We start from the raw sequence: 6,487 nt of genomic DNA on the forward strand, positions 1-6,487 counted from the left end.
AGCATGTTAGAGAAATTGTAACTTAGCCAAACTACCAGCTGATCTCCACTATTACCACCAGAAACCTTCATTGTCCCTCTCTTCATCATCACCATCCATAAACATGGGTGGGTTTATGTCTAACAGCGGTACTATAAGTCATGTTTTAAATGTGCATAATGCAAAACAGCATGTTTAGTAGTGCCCTTAAAGGGGGTGTGTTTCTTCTAGTGGTGCTGTGTTTTTTGTTTCTCAGGTCTCCAGCACAGCAGTATGGATGTGCTGTTGCATCTCTTTAGGAAATACTACAGTCTGAGATCCAGCTTTACCAGGTGTAGATGTATACCTGCTGTCGTATACATGTGTTTTCCTCTTAGAAACCATGCAGCATCCTGTTACACAGTTATGTGCACACCTAACAATTCAACAGGCCCTGCCCTAAAAATTGCTAACTCATTTGCAAGGCATCATAGAAGAGCAAATAAAATAGAATATGCCCATCATTCACTGCAAATCATTTAACTACATAAAGAAAGTGAGATATAGGTCCTTAGAAAACAAAATCTGGTGAGTTCCTCGATATATTCCTGCTGAAAACAGAGGACAGGTTCCCTGCACCCCCTTCATCACAGAGATTATCAGTCAGCCAGTTCCAGCTCGCCCAAGAACAGGCAAGCTGGTCCTGAGTCTCCGTTCTGCAATGTACAATATTGAATGAAATCCAAAGATATCAGGAGGAACTAGAGGGATCTCTCTACAGTTTGGCATGGATGAGCAGACTTTTATGGACAACATGAACAGCAGACATAAGAAAGATATTCAAAAAGCTGCATCGGCTGAAAGTCTGGTTCTTAAGTGTTTTAAAAATATATCACGGTTGAGTACATCTCACTGGGTCATGTTACAGGCTTGAGCACTACATTTCAAGGCTATTCGCATCATGCTTTCCTGATACTTTACCTTTCCTACAAGACGGATCTGCTAAGGCATTCCTGTAAACAGCAGAAACATTTCAAAAGCCAATAAGCAATTTGAGATCAAACTCTACTAAAGGTAGAATACAAATATATGTGACAGGAAAATTGAACTGAGCTTGGAGCCATAAAGAAGGGAAACACGGAAACACCCCCTGACCTTAACCCACTGCTCTAGACAAGCAGTACCAAAAAACTGTAAGCATGGACTACAAATACTAACCTTCTCCCATTCCAGGACGATAAAATATGCTTCCCTTGTCCACTTGCACTTCTTGAGAATGGGAGAGACAATAACCCCTGACTGCTTCAGCAGAAGCACATACTACACTGTTTCTTGACAATTTTTCACAGTTAAAAATCACTTTTCCAAGCAAAGCTGCTCTTGCATTTCCCTTCAATTTGAGGCCCCAGGCAAGCTCTCCCAAACAACTTGTTCACATCCATAAAATCAAGAAATTCCAGCCCCTGAATTTCCTTGGCAACTGGTGAGCAGCCAGGAAAACATTCTCTCATATCAGCTCACAGGATTTCACATCTTCACCAGGAAAATGTGGCACCACGAAAACAAAACAGCACTAACTCACCAGGAAGTCGGCAGCATTTTTCTTCCGATTATAGTGTCTCTGGAATAACCAGGCACTGTCCTTCATGTCCAAAAGTACAAGAAAAGACACTGAGTTTTATCTTGTTGATGATTTGTTGATTAATGGTTTCCTAACAGTCGAGGTCATTTACTGCATATCCAACATGACTGATGCAACATACTGTGGTAATAATCTCAGATCAGAGGGACATCAAAAATGAGCCTTGAGGACAAAATTCTCCCATTCCCATTCCCACTTAATGACCATTTATAAAGCCACAACAAGCCTCCAAGCGCACCTTGAAACACCAGATTTAAGCCTCGGAGCCTGACTTGCAAAGTAAAATAAATGCAGAAGAGTTTACTTGCTGTATGTTTCTACCTTTAGAGGCCTCTTACGGTATCACTACTTTAAAAAAAAAAAAATCAATAAAATTACAGCAGTGACACAAAACCAATAAAGCAGATAAATTCAGAGTTGAGGAATCACTCTTACACTACATCAGTCCCTAAGAGAATAAAACGTGTTGCTAAACTAAAGCCTCATTAAGATGTCATGTACTCTTCCTGTTTTCCTTTCCATGGTCACTGGTTACCAGGGCTTCTCCTTTCTAATCAGTTCCTCTTTAATATCTTGCTCATACTGGGTGAAATGTTGGCTCTAGAGCCAGTGTGAGATTTTCCATTTACTTCAGCAGGACCAAGACCGCACACTCTGAGTGTACTGTGCCTGTAGCTTGGCATAGCCCTGTGATGCCCCTTCGGCCCTGCACTGCTGGCCGCCGTGTGCCAAACCTCTACCGACCAGATATCCCTAAAGCCCCATCAGCTGTAATGAATTCCTGCCTTTCACTGAGCACATGGCTCGTGTATGTATGTGTGTATGGACAGGGAAACAGACACCGATACGGATATGGGTACTGATGTACACATACGTATCTCTGATTCCGAAGCGGGAAGGTACGTTCACCTAAACCAGAGACTTGGAATATGTATGGATTCCACAGCTGTGTCTGCTCATGCAGCTGTCCCAGGTGTTTTAGGCCATGGCACCAGCCCCAGGGCTGCCCAGAGACCCAGCTGCACAGCCCAGGCCACTTCAAAGCAACAGGAGACTGGAGAGGTGTATTCTCCTCATCCAGAAGCTTCACCTCCCCTCTGCTCTAAAGCAGGTGGGATTTGGACTGCAGTTCCTGAGGTCTGATACTCGCTCAGGGCCATGGGGAGAGCCATGGGGATGACCCATCATTGAGGGGCAGAGGTCTCCAAGGGATCTCGTTTCAACGTTTATCCCAACATTTATCCAGTCATGGACTGACACAAGTCCATCACCACTCGTGGGGAAGAGACAGAAATGGGTTTCAGGGCTGGGGAGGGGATGAGGGTGAATCAGACTTTCTCTCATAACTTGTTGATTTTTCCTTTTCTGTTAAAACCATAATACACTTTTAATATCTTTATAGATGTATATGGAAGTGTCAGTTCTGTTGTTGTTATGTACTGTTAAAGAAGCTATAAATGCCTTATGACTCAAGGATCTCCAGCCAGAAGAGTAGAGCTTAAAAATGGAACAAAATTGCCATCCATAATTTAAATGGGCAGCATGCCCATTGAAAAATGCTTTTCAATTTAAACTCTATTAACAGGAAATTAGAGATCTCCCATCACAGGGTTATTGTTTATTTTAAAAGAAAAACTAAGAACATAAAAATACTATCAGCACAAATGTTTGATAGACCCAGAAATAAATTAAACCATTTTATTATGTCTTTTACCCCCAATGTTTATCTTATAGTTTCCAACAATTTAAATATATGCAGAGACAAAACTATCAAGGATGGAGTGCAAATTGAAATTTAGGGCCAACTTCTTGCTGCTCTGAAGTCAGTAACAGAACTGCCACTGATGTCCATATGATCAGTATTTAGACTAGGGTGTTTGTATTAACAGTACAGCTACTACAAAAAGGCTGACCCTTGACTCTTTGCATGACCGATCTACTGTTGTCAAGAGGAGATCACCACTATCACCATGTGTAAAACAATATTTTCTTTCCTGCTGCCTGGATTCACTTGTAAAAAATAAAAAATAAATAGATATAGACATAACATATATGTATTTTAGGAATGAAAGCCTGTATACATTCGTATGTAGCTGTGGGTGCAGCTGAGTGTGTGTCAGCATATGTAGCCATTTTAACTATCAAAATGGTAAAAAGACCATAACATAGATGGGAAGCTGAGTCTGGGATTCAGTTCTTGTTAGTTACTTGTGCAATGTAGGGTTCAGCAAAACAGGTAACTCAATATTCCAACTGCATTTTTATTTGCAGAGCAACCAGTAGCCTGAGGCATAATTTTAAAGTGTCCAAAACTACCTGATTTAGAAAAATGACAACATCACATGCCTTTTCTTCCAGGAAAGATTCTGAAAGTTCCTCATTCCAGTCTGGCCAGAAATATAATACTGTCAATCTTTCTTATAACACTTGAGTTCTTCTGTTGCTAATGTCTAAAACCAAGAAGTATAAAGAGGTGGGCGGGGGGGGGGGGGGGGGGGGGGAGGGAAGGAAAGAGAACAAAACGGCTAGCTAGAATTTTGCAAACCTCGAGAAAATCACAAACCATAATTGCAATGACAATTAAAATGTTCCCAGTCATTGCAAGACAGCCAAGAGAGTTCCTGGCTGTCTTCAGTTTGAGTATTATTTTTGATTTTCATATGAACTGTATTAGCTCAGTCATCTCTTGATCTAGTTTTATCAGTTTGCTTTTCCCATACTGTGTTTTTAGCAAAGAATTTCCACATGTTTACAGTAAAGAAACGTGACTTGTAGCAGTATGGGGCTGCTTGTTTTTCTAGCTCATATCCCCTGTCATATGCCCTGAAGGCTTGGTCTCTGTGAACCAATGAAACACCGAAGAGCACCAATAAAGCTTGATAATAACTAACAGTGTCAAAACATTTAGAGAAATGGGACAATGCCCTTCAGTGAGCTACATTTTATGGGAGTAGGATGCTGTTGGTTTCAGCAGATTTTGGTAGTGGCCAAGTCCACGGTGGCACAGCCTGGCTCATGAAGGCACTGCCTGCCTCAGAGTGGTGGCTCAGAGGTCTGCAATCCCATGGAAAAGAGAGGGAGAGAATGAGGGAGGGAGGGAAGGCTGGAGAAACAGCACCAGGAGTCACTGCACTTCTTGAAGTCTGGCTTCCTGCTGCTTTGTCTCTCAAGCCTGGGCTTTCTAAGAGGGCACAACCTCTAGTGAAGCTTTCTTTTATGAGGAAGTTCCAAAATATCACTTCCCAATGACGATTTTCTATGAGGTTTAATAAAGAGTGAAAGCAGACAGCTGCCTTTCCTTCAAAGGAGTCCTTCATCGTATTTCTCCTCTATCCTCTGTACATAATTTTCATAAAAATTACTTGAAATCAATGTTTCTGCATCTTTGGCTCAAATCAGCCCAAAGGTTCAGGTGAGACATGCAGACATAAAGACAGAGACGCACACCACATGGCTAAAACAGCACTCTCTTTTGGGAGAAAAAGGGGCAAAAAGGATAGGTCTTAGCTGTTATGGTACTGATGCTAAACTTCCTGACAGGAACACCAACAGGTGAACGCATGTCACTTTCTTGGTTCTGCAGAGGGTATCAAGCCCTAAGAGATGTTAATTGACCAAATTAAACCCACTGCTTTCCCACATAAACTCCAGTTATGGAAACCCTCCCATGCAATGCGATTGCCATCAGCGCTGAAACCTCCCTCCTGGCAGCTCTGGTGACAGTGCTCTGACCCCTCTGGAGATGCAGTTTTCTCTTGGTGGCTGCATCTCCAGAGGGTATAGGGTCAGGGTGTCTCCTCGGTGAGAGTAGGACCTCTGAGGGTGGGCCTCTCCTCAGTGGGGGTGGGCCTGGGCACCTCTGGGGTCCTCGCCTGCACCAGGGAACCAGGCTGAAAACGGTTTTGCACCGGCGTCACCACAGGCACACTAGACGTCTATGTGGTTGGTCAGAAGGAGGAACAGGCCTGCTTTGCCTTCCAGGTGCAATATGAGCCATCCTGTCTTGGGAAGCACGTGGCCACATCAGCCTGGTGTTGGTTTAAGCTCGTAATCTTTCTAGCGGGCAGCTTGCGTTCACCCTGGCTGAGCCTCCCACCACCACACACACAGGCTGAGCTGCTTCAGGCCTGACCCACCCTGAGCACAGGCAGAGCTAGCGCCAACCCCTCCAGCTTGCCCTGTGGCTGTTTTTATAATGGCTGTTAGACCCACGCTCTCCAAGTCACGGCACATTTAAAGTGCTTCTGGCTGCTCGGGGGACGAGAAAAATGAGCCTCGGTAACAGGCTTCGCTAGAAGGTCTGAGACGTGACATCTCCCTCAGCACAGTAATCCAATTAGGCCACAGGGAGAAGCGTGATTGTCTCAGGTCTGGACTAACTAGTCCAACGCTTTTTCCTGAATTCTGTTAATCTCCTTCCACGTCCCATTTGTCTTTACCCTCGCTACCAAATCCAGACCTGGCACCACAGGCAACTCTAGATTTCAGTGGCCCTGCACTTGCACATGCCAGTACCAGACCTTGCCCTTCATTGTCCCTGCTCCTACAGAGCTACCCATTGCATGCTGCAGTCTGAGTGCACACAAAGCAACCCTTCATGCCACAGCATCCGCTCTGGGTGAGCTCAGTGATCTCAAGCTGTTCCAGTAACCTTGACTAAACCCTTTCTCTTTTTCTTTGCTAAATCCACCTACTGAAAGAAAGGCTGCTTCAAAGGGAGACTCTCGCCCTGCCTGACATCATGGCATGTTGAGATAATTCAGAGTAGTTATGATAAATGTTCTGTCTAGTGGCATCAAGAAACAAACAATGGGCTCACAGCAACATAAGATTAAACATGTTTTTGCAATTATCTGGGGAATTGTCTTGCTGACCATGTCCTTTCTT

This window comes from Cygnus olor, chromosome Z (assembly GCF_009769625.2).
Source record: "Cygnus olor isolate bCygOlo1 chromosome Z, bCygOlo1.pri.v2, whole genome shotgun sequence".
Taxonomy (NCBI): domain Eukaryota; kingdom Metazoa; phylum Chordata; class Aves; order Anseriformes; family Anatidae; genus Cygnus; species Cygnus olor.